At 35.4% G+C, this 25,089-nt stretch overlaps 1 long non-coding RNA gene across 1 annotated transcript in view; it reads right to left on the bottom strand.

Annotated features, from left to right (window-relative positions):
* LOC131411785 (uncharacterized) overlaps positions 1 to 25,089 on the bottom strand; it is a 190,300-nt gene that overhangs the window by 7,626 nt on the left and 157,585 nt on the right. Inside the window, exon 2 of the long non-coding RNA XR_009221646.1 lies at positions 14,033 to 14,183. This is a non-coding gene — a long non-coding RNA (uncharacterized LOC131411785). The remainder of the gene's footprint in view (positions 1 to 14,032; positions 14,184 to 25,089) is intronic.

Below are 25,089 nucleotides of genomic sequence, written 5' to 3'. Positions count from 1 at the left end.
TGTATATATTGATTTAGCTGGCCATTTAATGGGCTGGATGTGTATTATATTTTACCACATTGGTAAACGAGGTTTATTTAATCTCATTCTCAGTTTAAAAGGTTTCAGCACTGATAAAATCTGCAAAGACAGATGTGCAATAAATTGTGCTCTTTTAATGGAATTACTACAGAGAATAAAATGCCAAAGAAATATGCTCACCCCAAAGCATAAATCGCCTAAGTATTTCTCTACTTCAAATATGTTTTGGAAGAAATGCTGTTGACAAGTTGAATTATTTAACCCTTGTAAATACAGCTTCTCTTTTAAAAAAATATTTTCCTCGTGTCAAAGTCATTTGCTAAAACAAGTAAAGAAAAGAAAAAGAATGGAAAATTATATATCATCCATTGGATTGACTTATTCAGCAAATTGGAGTAATGCAAGCAAGATTAAATTTAATTTTATACCTATGACCTACATCACCTGGCCACAGTAAGCAAGCTATGCACATTAAGTTAAATATATATATATTTATATGTTTGCCTCAAAGTTCCCCTTCCTGCTTGCTTCACATCTGACAATCACTAGTTTACTGTATATATTTCTGGCTGTTTTATATCCAGTTTTTTGTTTGTATATTCCTCACCATATTTCTTATTCTGCAAGCCTCTTAGGAATGATTAAATTCTATTCTTCATTTGGCTTCCATAGAGATTATACACAAAATAACGGTAACTAAATATAGGTGAATAATATTTGTGTTGGCAAAAGACTGATTCACACTCATAGTGATTTCAAAAAAATGTAAAAGTCTAGAAAAGAATGTTGAAAGAGTAAAGAAAATGTACAAATCAATCAAAATTGGTCATTCTTTTCATTTGGTAAATTTCCATAAGATTGTGCTGTGTGTACAATTTTATCTTTTGCTTTGACTCAACATTATGTCATAAGCATTTCATCAAAGCTTTTAAGCATTTTTTATGGCTGCATAGTAGTCCATTTAATGGATGTATCATCATATTTTTGGATATTTACTTTTATTTCTGAATTTCTGCTCTCATAATTAATGCCACAAGAGATAACCTAAATTTGAGATTTCCCCTTAAGATATCACTAGATCAGCATGTGTACATTTTTTAAGTTCTAGATAAATATTGCCAACTGGTTTCCAAAAATACTATAAAGTGTGCAAAACCTTATCTGGAATTCTTAAATCCAAAATACCCTGCAACCTAAAAGTCTTTTTATAACTTAGTAACAAAATCTGACTTACCCGAACTCATTGTATGTCAAAAGCTGACCTAAACTGATATAATGTGAGATGTCAGTGCTTTGCATCCAAAACTCTCAGGAACATACCTACAGTTGAACAACCCGGGTTTATTACTTGGTGTAGAACACATACCATGAGGAGCCCTGGGGTATCTCAGCAAGAGAGTGTTAGAAAGAACCTGTTACAGGTCTTGGGCTTTGCTTGGGTGATGTTGGATTGAGTCTGCAGAAGTGGAGTTGGCTCTAGATTGGACACTGTCAGAAGACGGGCAATTCTTTGCTTGGGTATCTCAGTAAATCTTATCTATAGAGAAGGCAGGCTATAATGACAATAAAGCTTTACCAATAAACAATTGGTAAAGAAGTAGCAGCCGCTCATTTTAGTCCAGAGAGTGGACAATTGACATTGATTTTATTTGCGCTTAGACAAAATTATGAAGTAGCCATGTTTTGTCTCACTTTATGATGGAATCGAAGTAACCTTGTCCTAGGTTAGTGGTCTGAGATTGTTTATGTGAGATGATAGGAAAATACCATGGTCGAGCTGTGAGGGCCCGGACAGCTTTAGGATGTGAAAGGCTCCTTTCGTTTTACTTTCTCAGAGGCTAATTACACACTTTGTTTGTTCTAGTTTATGAAATATCCATATATTTTGCAGCAAAAATAATAAAATGTTCATTATGAGTGCTGAAAATTGTCTTCACCTTGTACTATCTGAAAAAAAGTGCATTCCATTATACATTTGTCTCCAGGCTTTTAAGATAAGGGTGTTTGGACTTGTACCATTTTATAATTGTATGTGCAAATAAACTGAAAGGGCCATTTTATTGCATACTTGTCAGCACTGAGTATCCTCATTTTCAGAAAGCTTATTTTATTGCATAAGTGGAGTGATGTGCCCAGTTCCTAATGGGATGTCCATGTGAAGCTCTAATATTGGAATCGAGTATGACAAAAGTTACAGTCCACAGGGACTGTAACTTTTTTTTTCTCTCTTTCTATTTCCTGGAGATGTCCAATAACTGAAGCCCAGGGAACAAAGAGAGGGAGAAAACAAACCACTTCTTGTTTATGCCCATGTCGCCAAGCTTCCTTCGTATCAGAGAGTGATGATAAGTTGAAGTTGATCAATATTCATATTGTTTAACATAGTAAACAAATATTAAAACTACTATTTAAATTAATTAATGCATATAATTTATTGAAATAAAATCAACAAAGCATCTTGTTCTCTGGACCATGCATCTACTAGTAGTCCAAAAATTTATACTACATTGAAATATCTTGAAGTAATTGTTCAAAATATATTTTCTCAGCCTTCACTCCATTATATTCAGAATGCGGATGCCTGTGGTAGAGCCGGGAATCTGCAGTGCGTGGATTTTGTTGTGAATTACTCTATAGTGAGGTACTCTCCCCCTTTGAACCTGATATATAAATCAGTTATCAGCTTCTCCCCTTACCATGGACACAGTTAACAAGAAAGTCCTGATAAATGAATGGGTATTTCAGGCAGCGTTGCAGTCGTGAAACGCTTTGGAATAGGTTCCAACAATGATTGTACAATACTTTGAGCATATGGTCTTAGTGTTAAAGTGTGAACATGGAATATACAATTATTTTTAAATCTTGATCTTAAAAATATGCTTATCTGTGAAAAGCTTTCAGAGAGAACTTCTCTATTGAGATGGCTTTCCTGAAAAGATCTTCAGAGTGGCAAGTAATACTTAAATATTGGAAGATACAACTTGAAATTGACACAACTTCAACCCTCCCCTCAGAGAACTTTGGATTGTAATCTGAACTGTTTAAGAAAGGAGCCTGATACTGCAATTAGATACCAATAGTTAGCACAGGGCTCTATGATTCCCTCTAGAAGAATGCTAATGGCCTCTGTTGCTAACGCAGAATAGGATAGCAGAGACACCTCCTTCTTGTGTTTCTCAAGTGGACAAATAGAAGGAATCAGTAGAAGTGAGTGTAGGGGTGGAAAAGGCAATAATCAAGAGACGATTCAAGATGCTTGCAAGAGGGCATGAAGCAAATCAGAAAATTAAGCAAGTCGTCACTAAGTAAAAGAAGAAATTGAAGAGGAGCCCAGACAAGGTCCGTTAGCATAGTTATGAACTCAAGGCATAGTAGGGACGTTTAGGAAATAGATAAATCGATTGTTCATCTACTCAGGTCTTTCCTCCTGGAATTAATACTTGCTTGGTATTTCTTGGCTTTACTGAATAGAACTATCCCAGACTCCTTTTCTTTTCCTAAACCAAGTATCAGGCAAATATTTCTGCTCAAAAATTCATACTGGGTTATAATCTTCATTAGAGTATCAATTTCTCACTAAGTAGGGCATTATTATTCAATTGTCATTCAATTCACATGCCCAATTTTATTTTTTAAAACCTGAAATGAAATGCAAATGCAGTTTAAATAATGCCCTGTGCAGGTGCTGATGCTTCACACCCGCTGGACTCCTCCACACCAGGAAAACAACATGAGCCCATGTGGGAAGCTGCCCATGGGTTCTCCACAGAGGGGAGAGAAAGAAGAGACAAAGGAGAAGGAGACAAATACATAAGCCAAGTACCTCATGGAAATGACTTTCTGGCATGGAGCAGTTTTTCAATTCCCTGTAGAAAGTACAGCTCCATTTTGTACTCAGTGTAGCTGCTAAAGAAATCCTACTTAAGATTAAGCCATGAGTTGTGTTTTTTTTTAATTCATTTCTGATGGACTAGGTATAGTAACATGTCAATTTATCCTCAATTCTTAGACTCACACACTAATGTTAATGAAACCACATTGGTTTCCACACAATTAGGAAAATGTTCTGAATTTTCCACAGCAATCCTGATTTTAAACATTATTTTCTTCTTTCCTCACAAAATATTGAAATACTTGGAAATACTACTATGTTTTCATAACTCACAGTAGTGAAAATAAAATGTTTTTCAATTTCAAGCCTTGATTTCTGGTTTATAAATCATTATCTTATTTTAGAATATACAATCATGTGTCACATAATGACATTCAGTCAACTGATGGACCACATATACAATGATGGTCCCATAAGATTAGTAGCATACAGCCTAGGTGTGTAGTAAGCTACACCATCTAGGTTTGTGTGAGTACACTCTCTGATGTTCACACAACTGTTAGCTCATAAAGGGCCCATCTGCTCACCACAAGACAAAAGCCAATCGTCAAGTGGCAAGATAGTGGCAGAGGAAGGGCATTTTATTACAGCTTGCTAGCAAGAGGAAAGATGGCCAACTAATGTCCAAAAGAACCATCTTAAGGGGGCACAATATCTTACGGCAGTTATATAAGCCGGTGGGTTATAGGGGAGGGGGTTAGGAATGTTGACCTTCTGGTGTTACAGACTGGGAGTCACCACACCAGATCTTTCAGTTTTCATTGATGATGGCTATCAGTATAGACTCTCTGTTTGTGGGTCATCATATTCCTAAGGAACTCAAAAGAAAAGAGTTACCATCTTATCGCAGCTGGGAGGTATATGCACAAGCAGAGGTCGTAAAATCCACAAAGCAGTTAGTTCTCCTGGAGGGTGCATACCCAGCTGGGTTAGTTAGTCAGAGGTCATTCAAAGTTACAATAGGGTTTCTTTTCTATAATATGTCATGTCAACCTTGTCTTGAGCTCATATCAGAACAATGAAATCACCCAACAACACATTACTCAGAACGTATCCCCGTCGTTAAGCAGTGCATGACTGTATAACATTTATATAGATAACTATCCAGTTTGAAAAATGAAATGTGAGACAAGGAATGAAGAGGAGTGTTTTAAGTTCTGGTCCTTTGGTCATTTTACTGATTATGACACTGCACTAGGGCCCTTGAGCTTCTTTGACTAGTTTCTCCATCTCAGAAATAGTTTGAGATTGAGAGAACCCCAGGAAAATATTGTTTGACTTACAAAAATACCAACATTTTTAGCCTCCCCAATGCCATCTGTTTCTTATCTGCCTATGTTTGTACCTTAAGTACCTCTCATGTTACTTTGAAATGATGACTTTGCAAACACATTCAAGACTAGAGCAGAATTATCTCCCAGTGCCATTTCCCTTTTAGCCACACTCTCACTCTTTTCATGTAGGACTTGTTTCATCAGAAGTTACAATGAACAACAAAGGAAACAGAATGAGAAGTTTGAAGGAAAGATACAATGACAAGAAACAAGGTAAAAAAAGATAGGGAATGGGGCTAGGTAGAACACATTTTTGAATTATATATTAACAGCAACATTGGAGATCATTGTTGAAAATTAAATGACAGAGTTGTAGTCTAGGCACCTCTGGAAACATCTCATCAATCTAGATTTTGTTCATTGAATATATCAAGCTACACAAGTTTTCAAATAACTATAGTTTATTTATTCATTTAAGAACATATACTTTTAAACTACTTGGGATAAAAAGTAATTAAAAATATGTCACATACATCTTTGATTATAATATCCTATATGTGGGTCTTTAAATTGAATTTTAAATTATGATTCTTTCCTAATTTCCTCCAATTTGATACTGTACAGAGTTAGTTTTACAATGCTTCTAGATCTCTCACCCCAGCAGCTCTATGCATGAGTGGTTTGACATGTGACTGTATGGAGGCAGAGCAGAAAAGTAAATAGTATTCTGTTCCAAGCGTCAGAAGATCTGGTTTATCATTCCAGTTCAGCCACCTGCTGCTGTGAGGTCTTGGATAAGGCATTTAATTTCTCTAGGACTATTTACTCCTCTAAAACAAAGGTTGAACTCCCTGCCAACTCACTGTTCTGCCTCCACAAAGAAACAATAGGGAATGTAATGTAATGTTTTAAAAATAATTATTCATGATGATAATAACAGGATAATTGCCATTCATAATGAATACTCATATTACATTATTAAATCATCACTGCATGTGGTCAGAAAGATGCTTATTTTATCTCCATGTTACAGGCTCAGAGAGATTGAGCATCTAATATTGAGTTTACCAAAATATGATATGCAGGTTAAAAGGTGTTACATGAAAAAAAAAAAATTAGTGATCAAATGAGTTTGAGAAATGCTGGTATAAAGAGAGTTTTAAAACATTCTATCTTGAAAGAATTCTCAGAGCTCTCAATAACCTCACATATCCCATGGATGTGTAAAATAAGGAGATGCATTTTCTGCCACATATTTGATTCAAAACTCCCTGAGGGACTACTTCTATATAGTACTATTGGAGAAGTTCCTCTAACATCACATCCTTAGCAATTGGCTGAAAAAAAAAATACTTGAAGCCAAGTTTTCACAAACCAAGAAAAGAGTTGTTTCTACTAAAACACAGTGAAGTGTACAGAAATATGGCAATTGTGTTGAACAAGGCTTTGATGACACCCTCCTCCCTTGGCTAACTACTGAATTTTCCATTTCTCTCTTGCAGCATCTAGAGGACTCAATTGGGAGCTCCGTGACTGTGGGGTGGGAGGAGATGAGGAGAGCAATAGATAAGATTCTCATTGGACAATAAAGGGATGCTGCTGACTGCTTTGTGGACTCCATTAGGAAGCCTGCCCAAGAGCTGCTGGGAAAGCCTTATCCACAGTTGCCCCCAACTAGTGTGGAGGCACCCCATATACACCATGTGCCTTACCCATACATTTCCCCATTCTGTGGCTGGCTCCTTATGCATGCTTCTGGGGGCAGTGATGAAAGTGAGCTTTGGTAGACAGCTGGAGACACACACGCAAAAAGTAAATCAGGGTCTGTGGGCCAGGAAGACACTACTAACTTGAGCTGTAGCTCCATCTTCCAGAAAGCAACAGAGAAGCTATCAGCAGCCAGCCTGGTGCCTTGTAGGATCAAAAGAAGGCAGACAAACTTAAGAATTCTACCACAAGATAGAGCAAGAAGGGTGGAACAGGTGTATTCATACAAGGTCTGAGAATACCTCAGAGTCTCTGCAGGACTGATAAAAGATATTTCTTCCTTGAAGGCAGTTAGTAAAGATTGGAGGAGGTAACTGCTACTTCACATGAAAAGATAGAAATGCAAAACTCCAAGGAACGTGAAAAATTAAGGGAACTTGACACCACCAAAGGATCACAATAATTTTCTAGTAACTGGACCCCAAAACATGGAGATCTACAATTTACTCGATAAAGAATTCAAAATAGTAGTATTAAGGAAACTCAATGAGCTACAAGAAAACAAAGAAAAACAATTAAACAAAATCAGGAAAAGAGTACACGAAAAAATGAGAAACAAAACCAGAAATCATAAAAAAGAAATAATCAAAGTCTGGAGCTGAAGAATTCAATGAATGAAATGAAAAATGTGAAAAATGAAAAATTTCATGAAAAATTCAAAAATGAAATGAACAAAAACAGAAGAATAAACCAAACAGAAAAAAAGAATCTTTTAGAAGATAGAAATACTGAAATTATCCAGTCAGAGGAGAAAAAAGAAAAAATAATGAAAAAGTGTGAAAGCATACATGATCTACGGGAAACCGTAAAATGAAACAATATGCAAATTATAGGAATTTCAGAAGGAAAAGAGAGGGAGAAGGGGGCAAAAGGCTTATTTAAAGAAATAATAGCTGAGAACATTTCAAACCTAGGGAGAGATTTGGACATCCAAGATCACAAAACTAATAGGGAACCCCCAAATTTCAATCCAAATCTTCTGTATAGAAAATCCTAAAAGACTCCAGCAAAAAACTGTTAGAAGTAATCAATGAATTCAGTAAAGTTGGAGGGTACAAAATCAAATAGAAATCAGTTGCGTTTTTATACACCAACAGTGAAATATTTGGAAGGGAAATAAAGAAGATAATCTCATTTGCAATAGCATCAAAAAGAATAAAACACTTAGGGATAAATTTAACCAAGGAAGTGAAAGATCTGTACACTGAAAACTACAAGACTTAATGAAAGGAATTGAAGAATGTACAATAAAATAGAAAGATATCCTATGTTTATGGATCAGAAGAATTAATATTGTTAAAATGTGCATATTACCTGAAGCCATCTATAGATTCAATGCAATACCTAACAAAATTCCAATGGCATTTTCTACAGAAATAGAAAAAACAATTCCAAAAATTGTATGGAATCAAAAGAGATCCCAAATAGTCAAAGCAATGGTGAGAAAGAACAAAGTTGGAGGCATCACACTTCCTGATTTTAAATTATACTACCAAGCTATAGTAATCAAAACAGTATGGTACTGGCATAAAATTAGACACATAGACAAATGAAACAGAATTGAGAGCCCAGAAATAGACTCTCGCATATGCAGTCAACCTATAATTTACAAGGGAGCCAAGAATACTCAATAGGGAAAGGATAATCTCTTCCATAAATAGTGTTGGCAAAATTGGCTAACCCTATGAAGATGAATAAAGTTATACCCCATATTACGCCGCTCACAAAAATAACTCAAAATGGATTAAAGACTTAAACATGAGAACTGAAACCGTAAACCTGCCAAAAGAAAAAGGAAAAACTTGATTCTGGTCTTGGAAATGATATTTTGGATATGATGCTAAAAGCACAAGCAACAAAAGCAAAAGTTAATAAGTGGGACCACATCAAACTAAAAAGCTTCTGCACAGCAAAAGAAACAGTGAACAGAATCAAAAGGAAATCTACAGAATGGGAGAAAATATTTGTAAATCATATATCTGATAAGAGTTTAATACTCAAATAGTATAAAGAGCTCACACAACTCCACAGCAAGAAAAAACTCCAAACAATCTAATGAAAAAATGAGTAGAGGAAGTTAAAAGACATTTTTCCAAGGAATTCATACAAATTGCCAACAGGTACATGAAAAAGTGCTCAACATCTCTAATCATCAGGGAAACGCAAATCAAAACCACAATGGGATATCATCTCACACCTATTAGAATGGCTATTCTCAAGAGATAAGAGATAACAAATGCTGGTGAGGATGTGGAGAAAAGAGAACCCTTGTATACTCTTGGTGGAAATGTAAATTGTGTCAACCTACAAAAACAGAAACCAGTTTAAGAGGCAAAGCATTTATTTGGGATCACAGAATTGCAATTTGGGGCACAGAGATTCAGGCAGAAACCCAAACAGTGTCCCAATTACAGGAGAAGGGCTCAGGGTTTTTATGAGAAAAAGGGAGGAAGATGAGCTAAGTAAAGAAGAGTTTGTTGGTGCTAGATGAGGTAAGGCTAGGTTTGTGTTTCATAGATTGGCTTGAGATTCATTCATCAGGCAAAAGGCTGGACTTGTACTTCATTGACTGGTTAGCAATTTGGTCATCAGCAAAGTCCAATTTCATCAGTTCTTACGAACAGGATATTCTTGTCCTTACTGACTTCCTGGAAAGTTGGCGATTTTGTCCAGTTTTGGGGATAAAGAAAACAAGATGTGTGAGGCAATTCCTCTGAAATGGCTACTCCAGCTCTATTTTATTTTATTTTTTATTTTTTTTATTTATTATTTTTTTTGTGAGGAAGATCAGCCCTGAACTAACATCCGTGCTAATCCTCCTCATTTTGCTGAGGAAGACTGGCTCTGAGCTAACGTCTATTGACAATCTTCCTCCCTTTTTTCCCCCAAAGCCCCAGTAGATAGTTGTACATCATAGTTGCACATCCTTCTAGTTGCTGTATGTGGGACGTGACCTCAGCATGGCCAGACAAGTGGTGCGTCGGTGCACGCCCGGGATCCGAACCCGGGCCGCCAGCAGTGGAGCGCGTGCACTTAACCGTTAAGCCACGGGGCCAGCCCTCCAGCTCTATTTTAATATGGCTCCATTCATGTCATCTTTTTACATTTCTCCCTTTTGATCAAGATCTTTCTCTGAAAGTATTTCTGATCAAACACTTTCCAGTTCATATAGTCCCATGTAATTAATATTTGTTCTTCATCTTTTGTTAGCAATTTTATGAAGCCATCATTCTCTCCATTAGACTTCTGTAATTTCTTACCCACTTCAGTTTTATGATCTGAAAGTTTATCAGAAACCTGTATTTTATAGTGTCAGTGTCCTTTTCATGAATCTCTCTGAAGATGAAATGTATTTGCAAAAGCATCGGAGTAAAACAATAGCTGTCTATAAATGAAAAAAGACAACAATATAATTCAATTGACAAAGAAACTTGGTTATTCTTTTTTTTTTTGTGAGGAAGATCAGCCCTGAGCTAACATCCATGCCAATCCTCCTCTTTTTGCTGAGGAAGACCGGCCCTGAGCTAACATCTATTGCCAATCCTCCTCTTTTTTTTCCCCAAAGCCCCAGTAGATAGTTGTATGTCATAGTTGTACATCCTTCTAGTTGCTGTATGTGGGATGCGGCCTCAGCATGGCTGGAGAAGCGGTGTGTCGGTGCTCGCCCGGGATCCGAACCTGGGCCGCCAGTAGCAGAGCGCGCAGACTTAACCGCTAAGCCATGGGGCCGGCCCGAAACTTGGTTATTCTTATGACATACAACATTTTAAGATAACTAGAATTACAGTTGATAACATTGTACCAAGACATGTTAGATTTTTTTTATTAATTTCATATAATTTCTAGAACACATATTAATAATATTCACTCATACAATATAACCTAAGAAAGTTTATCATTTATTTGACAATGCCCCCCATGTAATTTAACATACCAAATAAGCCTAATTAGTTTAATATCTCTATTTTTGTAAGTAGAGAAAACAAATCTTTCGAGGAGGGGCCCTCTGAAAAACCTCAAGGTAATTTCCATGTCAAAAAGATTTCATTTAGAATTAGATTTTGAGAAGTTTGTCAATAATATCAAAATATTTTAAAATACTTGGTCAAATAGGATCAAGAAAAACTTATAGCTCTTGTGACTAAAGACCTGATTAAAACTATACAGGAAATTACTTTGAGAAAACATAAAATCCCTGCCTTTCTGGTAGACTACTCAAAGGTAAAAAAAAAAAAAAAAACCTTTCATAATCTCTTATATCAAGAGCAGACTAAAAGCCCCAAGAAAAGCTGCCCTAATAGTAGAGAGAAAACCAAATTCTAATCTAACACTAGCTTACTTTTGCTATTAAAGCTCATTTACTTACTTAAAATCATTCCAATCTTTAGCCAGCTTGACCATGCACAAAACTCTTTTCTTAGGATTCCTCTTCCACTAACCTTCTATAACTTGCTTTTTTACATTCAGAATTTGTCTTTTCTTCTTTCCCATTACCAGTCTTATTTTAGGACAAATTTACTTTCTTAACAAAAATATCTCCATTCCTTATACCTTTTTTTACTGAAAACATAAATTTACTTATAGCGTAAAGTTTTTAATGTGGCACAAGGCATGTTTGCTAATAAACCCAAACATCGTTTTATTTTTCCATGGTAAGAAGCCAAAAGTAGATAAACCCATGTTTAATAATTAATGTCTAATATTTTATCTTATTGGGAAACAATCTAGATACTCAATACATTTCCATCATTTAACTTAATTTAGCAAAACTCAAAGATTTCAAGTTACCAAAAAGTTTTGAAGTTACTTTTGAATACATATACCATAACACATAATTATTGTTAAAAGTTTACCTTTTACTTACATCTATTTAGTTTACTTATTCTCAATAATTTTGTTTAGGTTATCTACAAAAATTTTATGAGAAATTAGACAAAGTCAGCCATCAATTTTTTTTGCTGCCAAGTTTTGTAATAGAGATAATGTGGATTTGTTTGGCTTTGGTAAACCTACGTAGAACAAAAGTTTTATATCACATTAACTTGAAAAACACTTGGGTTATTTTCTATTATATTTAGAAATTATATAAGTGCTTATTTTAACTCAATTAAATAGAGTTTTTGTAGAAATTATACCATCTGGAGGTGGAAAAATATCACATATACCTAACATACATCCATAGACATACACAGATACATAGGTAGCTGCAAGCAGAGACCTTAAATAGTTGTTGTTTTAGAATTTTACCCATGAGACAGGTGTGACAATGCAAAACTCACTAGTTTATAGAAGAACAATTAGATTCAAACTGTATTTCTGGCAGATGGAATAAATTAAGTTTATCTGTTTAGATAGCTAAAGCTTTTTTACACTAATATTTGTGGAGAAGACACTTAAGATATTAGATTTTGGGCAAGGGTGCTCCTATAGGCATTTGCCTCTTTTTACTTTTACTTTTTTCTTCGGTCTTAGGAATTAGGGATGGTCTAGATAAGTTTCTGGAGGTTACAAGCCTTCTGAGACAAGTAGGGGAAGTTTTTGGGATTGGTGAAAGGGAATGGGTGGAATCTAAATAGCCTCTAGAGCTGCATATCTAGTTTTGCAAAGATTTATAAGATAAGGACAGTTTCTCTCAATTCCTCAGAAATTGGATTGTAACTTAAATGACAACATGGTTGATCTACCTGTCCAACTATATCCCTAATTTGCTTCTTTCCCTCTGGGCACATAGTTCTATTTTAACTTAGGGAAGAAGGCCTATAAAAAATTTCCTTTCAGTGTTTGAATATCAGCTTTTAATTGGGCCAATTTTTGACCATAGCACTACTAAAAAAAAAAATCCTTCTAAATATCTTGCCAGTTTTCAACTGGGACAAACAGTAAATATTTCTGTCAATATTAAACAACTTTACTAATTTTTAATTTTAGTTCCCCTTGGCTATTTAAGGGAATAACACAGCATTTTACCAGAAAATCTCGCAGAGTTTTATTAACTCTGGGAGGGGCCCATACAGGGGTCCTTCTTCGAAGGTAGATATGGGGGTGCCTGTAAAGCCATTAATTTGATGGACTTTTGTTTATGGTCATATGGTCTTTTTCTTTTAGGTACCTCTTCTATTTATAATTTTTCATTAGCTTTTTTATAATAAAACTTTCAATTATGTTATTTTGGAATTTTGAAGCCTTTGCTTTTAACTGTAATCTTTAAATGATCTTATCTAATTAGAATATTCCTTCTAATGGCCTATGTAATGCCCCTGAGGCTGGTGACAGTTTGGTAGGACCCTAGCCACAAATGCAGTTTAACCCCCATTTCTGCCCAGCGATGTCTGGCCACAAATGGAATGCAACCTACATTTCTGTCTGACCATATTTTGAGGCCCCCTAACTGATGGTTACCAAGCTAAATTCTCAGGACATGAAACAAGCTCAGTAAGATTTTGCTGTTCTTTGTAAATTTTTACAGCTTCCAGGAACCATAGTTTTTAAGCAAGTGTGCCAGAAGGTGGCATATTTGACTCTTTAGAAATTAAAGATCTTATATTTGGTGTTAAATTCACAGTTCTCAAGTCTAGAGTGCAAAAAGACAAGTTTTGGAAGCTCAAAAGAGACCCAAAGTGGCCACTGTAATTTTAAATCATCTTTAGTATTATAAATCCACTGGAACAAAAATTTACAAGAGGAAGGATCATAGTTCTTAAATATAAACCTGACTGGAGTTCCCAAGGCAGGAACTTCTCAGGAACTTTTAGAAGATGAAATTTGCATGTTAAAGCATAGCTGGACAGAGACACCAGTTGCAAGCCCCTGGTTGTTACTTGTGTTTCTGACCCGCTGGCTACAGCTGTTTGGGCAAACAACACAAAAGACACAATTTGAGTACTCACCAGATAGGGAATATACCCTCAGATGGCAGCAGCCATAGCCGGCTCAAACAGGGAAACCCTTCCAGACAGCAATAGCCATGACCTGGCTTACAGACAATTGTCTCCTGGTCGATTGACACCAGTTTGGGCTATTGCCCCCAGAATCCCAAAGAAAGGCAAAGACCTCAACCAAAACGGAGGGAGATCAGAACCTGAAAGGAGTCGGAGTTGGAGGAGCCAGCGGTCCATGAAAGCGATGAACACAGGAGGGGACATGTGTTGGTACTGAATCCGTTTCCAGAGGATGCCAGTCCACAGAGGTGAGATCACTTCAAGTTCCACTTTCTGACACCATATGTCAACCTACAAAAACAGAAACCAGTTTAAGAGGCAAAGCAATTATTTGGGATCAAAAAATTGCAATTTGGGGCACACAGATTCAGGCAGAAACCCAAATAGTGTCCCAATTACAGGAGAAGGGCTCAGGTTTTTATGGGAAAAAGGGAAGAAGATGAGGTAAGTTGTATTAAAGAAGAGTTCATTGGTGCTAGATGAGGTAAAGCTAGGTTTATAGATTGGCTTGAGATTCAGTCATCAGGCAAAAAGCTAGACTTGTACTTGGTTGATTGCTTAGCGATTTGTTCATCAGCAAAGTCCAATTCATCGATTCTTACAAACAGGATATTCTTGTCCTTACTAATTTCTCGGAACGTTGGTGGTTTGGTCCTGTTTGGAAGATAAAGAAAATAAGATGTGCAAGGCAATTCCTCTGAAATGGCTGCTCCAGCTCTATTTTAATATGGCTCCACTTGTGTGATCTTTCGCAAATGGTTTAACCACTATAGAAACAGAATTAGAAGTTCATCAATAACTCAAAAATTGAACTACCATATGATCCAGCAATCCCATATCTGGGTATATATCCAAAGGAAATGAAATCGGGATCTCGAACAGATACCTGCACTCCCATATTCATTTCAGCATTATTTACAATAGCTAAGAAATGCAAACAACCTAAGTGTCTGATGATGGATGAATGGATAAAGAAGGTGTGGTGTATATATACAATGAAATATAATTCAGCCATGAGAAAGAAGGAAATCCTACCTTTTATGACAACATTTATGGATCTTGAGGGCATTATGCTAAGTGAAATAAGTCAAACAGAAAAAGACAAATACTGTATGATCTCACTTATATGTAGAATCTAAAAAAGAGAGTAGAGTGGCAGTTACAAGTTACAAACTTCTGGTTAGAAAATGAGTAAGTTCTCGGGATCTAATGTGCAGCATGGTGATAATAGTTAAAAATATTGAATTGTATGATTGAAAGTTGCTAAGAAAGTAAATCTTTAAGTGTTCTCACCCTGAAAAAGAAATGATAATTATGTGACATGATGGAAGTGTTAGCTAACACCACGATGGTAATGATTTTGCAATATATTGGTATCAAATCAACACATTATATACCTTAATCTTACACAATGTTGTATGTTAATTATATCTCAATAAAGCCGGAAGAAAGCAGAATACCACAGTTTTAACATTGTTATGGTTCCTGTTTTTTAAATAATTCTTTGAATTTTTCTTTACTTTTAGGCTTCATAACAGCACTATTTGTTTTAAGTGTCTATTTCTCGGTCTGCGTTCTCAAATCAATTGTGGCCTAAGAAACTAGAGAATCAAATTGAGAGAGTTATATGTAAACTAAGCTAAGTAACATTTGAGCAAGCATCTGGATGGATTTCAAATGAGTAAAATACATGACATTTGGAACATCTATTTGCGCCATATATAAGCACTGTCACCTTCCTTCTTAATATTTCTGGGAGAGGTATTTGTCTTGGCATCAACTCCTAAGTAAATAGAAAATTTATTATGGAAAAACTCCATGATGGTAGATGACATTTCTAAGAACCTTCTTAGGGATCTGACTTGAATGTTAACAATGAGGTAATGTGTTTTGCAAAATTTAGGCAAATGCTTTAATTTGATACAGATGATTTAATTGTTACCAGTGAGTGTGCATTAGCATTACTCTAGCTCTCCTTCAGAGTTTGAGAGTGGCATCACCAAGGATTAGTTAAACTGATATAAAGGTAAAAATCAACTTTTTTAGAACTCAGGAATCTAACAGTTTACAACAATCAAGGAAGTACTTAATAAAGAAAGAAGATAAATGGGGCCGACATCACTGAACACAGAGCTAGAAAGACATGCACACAAGCAGCTCTCACAGTTGGGATGAGCCTGATCCACGCATCACTGATTCCATTGCTAACCAGAATGGGAAGAAATTAGAAATTAATAAGAGAAGGAAAACTAAAATTCACAAACACATAGAAATTAATACACTCTTAAACAACCAATGAATCAGAGAAGAAATCACAAGATAAATTAGAAAATATTTTTAGATGAATGAAAACAACACAAAAACAAAGAAAACATGTGGGATGCAACAAAAGCAATGCTCAGAGGCAAACTTATGGCTACAAATGCCTACAGTAAAAGAAAAATAAGGTATCAAATCAATAACCTACTTTTACGCTTTAAGAAACTAGAGAAAGAAGACCAAAGTAAAACCAAAGTTGGCAAAATGAAGCCCATGATAAGGGTTATATGAGATACAGGAAATAACTAGAAAAGTAACAGGTAGAATTGACAAAACCAAAAGTGGATTCTTAGATCAACAATATTGACAAACCTTTAACTAGACTAAGAAAAAAAGAGAGAAGACTCGAATTACTAATATCAGAAATGAAAGTGGAGACATGACTACTGACATTACAGAAATAAAAAGAATTGTAAGAGAAGTCTATGAGCAATTATAGGCCACAAACTAATGAAATGGACAAATTTCTAGAAATACACAAACTAATAAAACTGACTTAAGAATAAACAGAAAAACTGAATAGACCTAGTATGTAAAGAACTAATTCGGTAATCAAAACCTTCCCCAAAAAGCCCAGGACCAGATGGCTTCGTTGGCTAATTTTACCAAATATTTAAAGAATGAACATCAATCCTTCTCAAACTCTTTAAAAAATTGAAGAGGTGGGAATACTTCCTAACCCAGTTTATAAGGTGAGTGTTATCCTGATACCAAAGCCTTGTAAAAGCATTATAAGAAAAGAAAACTATAGACAAATATCCTTTTTGTATATTAATAAAAAAATACTCAACAAAATACTAACGAAGTGAATCCAGCATCATTTTAAAAATGATTATACATCATGGCCAAGTGGGATTTGTTCCAGTAATGTAAGAGTAGTACAACATATGAAAATCAATCAATCTAATATAATAAAGGAAAAAAAACCCACGTGATCATCTTAATTGATGCAGACAACGCATTTGAAAAAATCCAATGCCCTTTTATAATAGAGACTCAACACACTAAGAATAGAGGAGAACTTCCTCAGCATTATAAGAACATTTATTTTAAAAAGATAAAGAGAAAGAGAATGTATTTACGAAAGAAGAGAAAAGAATAGAGAAAGAAAAAAAAAGATATCTAAATTGGAAAACAAGAAGTAAAACTATATGTGCAAATGACATGATTCTATATGTACAAAATCTTAAAGAATCTACACAGGAAAAAACGACTAGATTAGCTATTTTTAGCAAAAACTAACTTCAGCAAAGTTGCAGAGTATAGAAATAACACACAAAACGAATTGTGTTTCTATATGCCAGAAATGAACAAGTTGAAAAGGAAATTAAGAAAATCATTTTTTTATAATAGCATCAAAAATAATATAATACCTAGGAATACAGTTAACTAAGGAGGTGCAAGCATTATTCTCTGAAAACTAAAAAGCATTGCTTGAAGAAATCAAAGCAGACCTAAATATGTGAAAAGACTTCATGGATTGGAAGACTTGATGTTATTCAAATGGCACCACTCCTCAAACTGATTTTCAGATTCAATGAAATTCCTATCACAATCCCAATGATCCTAAAGCTGATTCTAAAATTCATATGTAATTACAAGAAAACTCAAATACCTAAAACATTCTTGTAAAACAACAGAATTGAACTCACTCAATATCAAATCTTACTCCCAAGCCTCAATAATGAAAACAGTGTGGTACTGACACAAGGATAGACATATAGATCAATGGAATAGAATTGAGAGTCCAAAATAAATCCATACATCAATGGTCAATTGATTTTTAGCAAGAGTGCCAAGGCCATTCAATGGGGAAGGAATTGTCTCTTCTACAAATAGTGCAGGGATAACTGGATAGCTACAGGCAAAAGAATGAAGTTGGACTGTTATGTCATGCCATATACAAAAATTCACTCTAATGGATCAAAATCTAAATATAAGAGCTAAAACTATAAAATTCTCAGAAGAAAATATGAATATATTTTCATGACTTTGGATTTGGTGATGGGTTCTTAGAAAGCACAAGCCACAAAAGAAAAAAATATATCTATATCTATAGAACTCTTTAAAAATTCAAAACTTTTATATATCAAAGAACACTATTAATAGAGTGAAAAGACAATCTACAAAATGGGACAAAATGTTTGCAAATTAATATATCTTATGTGAGTATAGTACATAGAATATGTAAAAAATCTCTTATACCTCAACCAAAAATGGACAATAAAATGAGCCAAATAAAATATAGACAAAGGACTTGGATGAACATTTCTCCAAAGAAGATATACAAATGGCAAACAAGTACGTGGAAAAATGCTCAATATCATTAGTCATTAGGGAAATGCAAATCTAATCCAAAATTAGATGCTATTTTATCACCACTGGAATGACAATAATAAAAAAAGAATTAATAAAAAGATGGAAAAATATCATGAGTTGGCAAGGATATGAAGAAATTGAAACCCTCATACATTGCTGGTAGGAATTTAAAATGGTTCAGCCACTGTGCAATACAGTTTGGAAGTTCCTCAAAAGTTAAACATAAAGTTATCATATGACCCAGCAATTCTACCTCTTAGGTGTATACTCAAAAGAAATGAAATCTGGAGTTTAAACAAAAACGTGCACATGAGTATTCGCGACAGCAGTATTCACAATAGCCAAAAGGTGGAAACCACCCAAATGTCCATCAATTGATGAGCAGATAAACAAAATGTAGTATATACGTGCAATGGAATATTATTCAGCCATTAAAAGAAATGAAATGCTGATACATGCTACAACATGGATATACCTTGAATGTGTTATGTTAAGTGAAAGAAGTCAGACACAAAAGGCCACATATTCCATGATTCCATGTATATGATATACCAAGAAGAGGCAAATCCACAGACACAGTAAGCAGATTAGTGTTTGCCAGGCATAGTGGGCAGAGGGTATGGGAGAAACTGCTGACTGGGAACAGGATTTCCTTTTGGGGTGATGAAAATATTTTGGAACTGGATAGTGGTGACGGTTGCACAACATTGTGAATATACTAAATGCTACTGATTGGTATATTAAAAGTGATTAAAACGGGAAATTTTATGTTATGTATATTTTACCACAATAAAAATGTTTGTTTTGAATGACCTTAAAGTAGTGATTTTACAAGGGGAAATTATTTTACCTTTCAATATGTTAATTAAATGTTTGGTTATTTCTACTAAAGGTATTTATGTGAGTTCATAAAATGTATCAAATAGCATTTTATTTTATTATTTTGCTTCCTCCTAAGCCAAATCTTGAAATATTACATAACAGGTTCATGAGAAATACACAGTAGATAAGAAACTTCATCTGAAAAAAAAAAAAGACAGAAGCAAGCTTACGGAATTATCTCCCAGCCTATTGATATAGTAAGAAATATTATATGGTCTTGTGATGGATATTTTTATACCCTTAACTTAAACTAGGGAAAATGGAAACTGGAAATGAAAATAGAAACTCAGTAGGCAATTTTCAAACTCCATTTCGATGGTTCAGATCCTTTTTCCCTTTATGGTATTTACTGCTAAATGGACATTTAGACTATTTTTTTAGATCCAGAGATAATAGCTATCTGAACTTTCTGTCTCTGGTTTTAGGCTTCAAGAGTAACTCTACCTCTCCCTTCCCACATGACGATCTTTTCTGGGTGATGGCCATTAACAAATCCCTCTTCAGTATCATCTTGTACAGACTCAATGTCCTAAGGTGTTACTAAAATCTTAGGCATGACATTTCCTAGATTTGTACTGGCTCCCACATCTGGATACTTTTATCTGTCAGTGTCACAAATAAAATGTAGAAGTACCAATCTTAGTGATTGTAACCGTGTCTATTACTTGGAATTGCCTGGAAAGTTTTTGCTTCAGTGAGTTAAGGAGGGGCTCACACACTGGAATTTTATAAAGAGTTGGAGTACCACTGAGCCGGCCATTAAAATCGATTCGGGCTCTCACTTCCCCACACTAATCCTCTATTCCCTAGGCTAATCTGCCTGCTATTCCTTGAGCAACATTTCCTCATACCCACCATCTGGGTCTTTACAAGGAAACAGCTTCTTGTTGAAAACATCTTTATATTTTTCTCCAAAACTCATATGTATTATTCACTAAAAGTTAACACTTTCTTGACTGTCTCTCTAAAACCTACATAATAATCAGATCACTCTCTATCCATTTCATATTTTCTCAGCACTTCAGAAACACAAGTTAAACACTGCTTGTTGTGATGTTATAGGAGTCACCTAATGGCAAGTCATATTTTCCTACACAAGTGTATCATACATTTCTTACAGGCAATGAATGCCTCTGTGACTGCTGTTTACTCATTAAATTTTATAACATAATGCAGTATAGTGCTTGAATCAAAGGAAGGTCTTCTTAAATATGAGTGCCTCTCCCACATCTCAATCCTCCCTCAAACGCACCACCCAAGCACTAATAAATTATCCCTTAAGTTTCAGATTGATATTTATCGTTATACCAAGGATGCTCTTTTGTGTCAATACTTTAACAAATGCTAGTGAGACCTCCTCCAGCATATTTATTCTCTCTCCAATATTACAAATCTGGATGTTTATAACAGTCCTTCTCACTCTTACTACCTTATCAAGGCCTGTCTATTTCACCACCATGGATTCTAAGGATTGGATCTTACCACTGCAATGAATGGAAAGCCGTGCAAACAAAATGGCCTGTGCAAGAGGAAAAGGAGGGAGGCAATAATAATGAGCACTTTTAAGTACCCCCCAGATAATGGACTTCAGTCATCTAGCCAACAATCAGGAAATGTGAATGGAAAATCAATGTTATGGAGACTTACATAGTTCTATGTAATTTGGCAAGGGGACAAGGAATAACTGAAGCTAGCTTTACCTCAGTCATTATCCCCTAAGGGGATATTGAGGATGATATATACGGAAAGAACAGCATCAAATAGCAAACCAGATATCAATTTTTATTATTTAATGATAGCCTTTATAAATACTTTTGGTAAAGCTGTGTGGATTCAAACTGTGAATAAGCCAATAGACCCTCTCTTTTCCCTCAGCCCAAGTCCAGATATTGAGTTCTTATCCCCTTCTGCCTGACTCAAGTAATGGAACATTAAACAGCGATGAAGATACACAGACACGCACACACACAGGCACACGAACAGATAAATGTGATTCAAAACAAAAGAAAGCAACAAACACAAAACTTGAAGGATATATAAATACCCAGGCGCTAAGGAACCTCTGCTCAGCTTATATTCCTATTTCATAGATACAAATGGAACCTTTGATGCCACTTCCCCAAAACACAAATTGATAAATGTCACCCAAATGTGGTCCTGAAATCTACAAATTGGAATAACCAATCAAATTAGCTTTCCCCCTGCTGTGTGTAGGGAAAAGAAGGGAAAGAAGACAGCCCTTCACATTCTAAACAGCACTGTGTACACAATTCTCATTCATCACACTTCTCCTCGAATCTTACTTTCTCCAGTCTGTGTTTTGCTTCTTTTTTCTAAATAATTTTTATGATTCAATTTTCTACATTATTTATCAATTAATTGTGTATATTTTTGTATTATGGTTTCCTGTAATCCTTTCACCAAAAAGGCTGTGACTTTTTCTAGGATTGTGTTGAGTAGACACCTGCTACTACTTTTATTGCTGTTTACATAGCACCGGACTCAATAAAATTGGGACGTATTTATGCACCTGTCAGAGTAGAGGTCACCTAAGTAGAACTGAAATGAAACAAACACAAATCTAGGCTATTGGATTAACTGAGCAAATTATCGTGACCAATGAGATGATGGCTGCCTCTCTCATAATACACAGCTATCTATTGTTTAATTCTATTTGATTTTAATTCTATGTTTGTAGGACTGATCATTCCACAAACATTGTAAGTTGTTTGATATCAAAGAACAAATATTTTTATTTCTTTGTTCCCTTATGCCTGCCCTAGGAAATAACCATGAACTGAAGCTTATTTAATGTTTCTGTTATATTTTTTGTGACAGGATAATTTGTTTGGTGAAAATATTTTGGGTATCAAAATTTCCCATAAGAATGACATTGAAAGAGTATGACCAATATTTGATTCACTATGTAATGCACAACTGGAATAGAAAGACTAGTTTCTGGGGCAGAATCTTAAGGCAGAGCTGATGTTCGTGCTGCAAAACTCAAATAAGGCAGTTTTGTAAATTACACTCAAACACACATACACTCTTCTCCCCAGAACCAAACATTAGAATTGACTCTAATAGGGCTGGCCCCGTGGCTTAGCGGTTAAGTGTGCACGCTCTTCTATTGGTGGCCCAGGTTCGGATACCGGGCGCACACCGACGCACTGCTTGTCCGGCCATGCTGAGGCCACGTCCCACATACGGCAACTAGAAAGATGTGCAACTATGACATACAACTATCTACTGGGACCTTGGGGAGAAAAAGGGAAAAAAGGAGGAGGATTGGCAATAGATGTTAGCTCAGAGCCAGTCTTCCTCAGCAAAAAGAGGAGGATTGGCATGGATGTTAGCTCAGGGCTGATCTCCCTCAAAAAAAAAAAAAAAAAAGACTCAAGACAAAAAAGAAAAGAATTAACTCTAATGTTACCTAGGTTTTATTAATCACTAGATTCTAAAGTGTAAATTGTCACCTAGAGAATGTTATGTCCACCCCATTCAGAGAACAATAAAGATGAGATGATCAGCATTGAAGACAATCAATATAATTTAAGAAGAGAAGAGCATGAAAAGCATCTAAGTGTGTTCCAATTGGTGTCTGGTTAAGTAGATTCTGACACATTCATGAAATGTGATGCTAAATCGACAAAAGACAAATTTTATATTTAAAATTATTAAATTTAAAGAATAACCTATATATCTGTATCTCTCTACATATATATCTTTATCTTACATATATAAATATTATATTCTATATGGAAATATTTTATATTATTTCATAACATTACTGTAGAAGATGCCTAACTTGCATCACATGAATTCTTGCCTGCTTTGATGTTTTGATGTTCTTTTTTTTTTTTTTTGTGAGGAAGATCAGCCCTGAGCTAACATCCATGCCAATCCTCCTCTTTTTGCTGAGGAAGACTAGCCCTGAGCCAGCATCCGTGCTGATCTTCCTCCACTTTATGTGGGACGCTGCCACAGCATGGCTTGACAAGCAGTGCGTCGGTGCATGCCCGGGATCCGAACCTGGGCCTCCAGCAGCGGAGCCCGTGCACTTAACCACTATGCCACGGGGCTGGACCCAGCTTTGATGTTCTTAATATGTGCATGTGCTAATATTTCAGTAGCAAGTGGATCATCATGTGGTTTATGAATGGTTTCTTCTCTTTTTTCTTTCCCAGTTTTATTGAGGTATAATTGGCAGATAAAATTGTAATGTATTTATAGCATACAACTTGATGATTTGATATATGTATACATTGTGAAGTATTTACCACAATCAAGTTAATTCACACGTCCATCCCCTCACATAGTTACCTTTGTGTGTGTGTGTGTGTAGTGAGAAGGCTTAAGATCTACTCTAATGGCAAATTTCAAGTGTATAATATAGTATTATTAACTATAGTCACCATACTGTACATTAGATCCCCAGAACTTATTCATCTTATAACCAAAAGTTTATACCCTTTGACCAATTTTTCACCATTTATCCCACCCCCCAACTCCTGGCAACCACCATTCTGCTCTCTGTTTCTATAAGTTCTTTTTTTCTTTAGATTCCACATATAAGTGATACTGTATAGTATTTGTCTTTCTCTGTCTGGCTTATTTCATTTAGCATAATGCCCTTCAGGTTCATCCATGTTGTCAAAAATAGTAGAATTTCCTTCTTTTTTATGGCTGAATAATATTCCATTGTGTGTGTGTGTGTGTGTGTGTGTGTGTGTGTATACACATATATATCACATTTTCTTTATCCATTCATCCCTCAATGAACACTTGTTTCCATATCTTGGCTTATCGTGAATAATGCTACAAAGAACATGGAAGTACAGGGCCAGCTCTGGTGGCTTAGTGGTTAAGTCTGGCACATTCTGCTTCTGTGGCCCGGGTTCAGTTCCTGGGCATGGACCTACACCACTCATCTGTCAGTGGCCATGCTGTGGTGGTGGCTCAAACACAAAAAGAGGAAGATTGGTAGCGGATGTTAGCTCAGGGCAAATCTTCCTAAGCCAAAAAAAAATAAAAACAGAAGTATAAATATCTCTCCAAGTTAATGATTTTGTTTCCTTTGGATATATACCCAGAAGTGAGATTTTGGGATCATATGGTTAAATTTTTAGTTTTCTGAGGAACTTCCATATTGTTTCCCATAATGGCATTTCCAGTTTACGTTTCCACCAATAGTGTACCAGGATTCTCTTTTCTCCACATTCCTGTCAGCATTTGTTATTTCTTGTCTTTTTGATAATACACATCCTAACAGGTGTGAGGTGATATGTCACTGTAGTTTTTATTTTCATCTTTCTGATAATTAGTGATGTTGAACATCTTTTCCTATACTTTTTGGCCATTGTATGCTTTCTTTGGAATAATGTCTATTCAAGTTCTTTGACTATTTTTAATTGGGTTATTTGGTTTTTGCTATTGAATTGTAAGAGTGTCTTATATATTTTTGGATATTAACCCTTTATCAGATATATGATTTGCAAATATTTTCTCCCATTCCGTAGGTTGCCTTTTTATGTGATTGATTGTTTCCTTTGCTGTGCAGAAACTTTTTAGATTCTTGTAGTCTCACCTGTTTGTTTATACCTTTGTTGCTTGTGCTTTTGGTGTCAGATCCCAAAATAATTGCCAAGACTTATGTCAAGGAGGTTTTTCCCATGTT

This window comes from Diceros bicornis, chromosome 12 (assembly GCF_020826845.1).
Source record: "Diceros bicornis minor isolate mBicDic1 chromosome 12, mDicBic1.mat.cur, whole genome shotgun sequence".
Taxonomy (NCBI): Eukaryota; Metazoa; Chordata; class Mammalia; order Perissodactyla; family Rhinocerotidae; genus Diceros; species Diceros bicornis.
The sequence above is the reverse complement of the archived record's forward strand: the minus strand, read 5'-3'. Positions and strand labels throughout refer to the sequence as shown.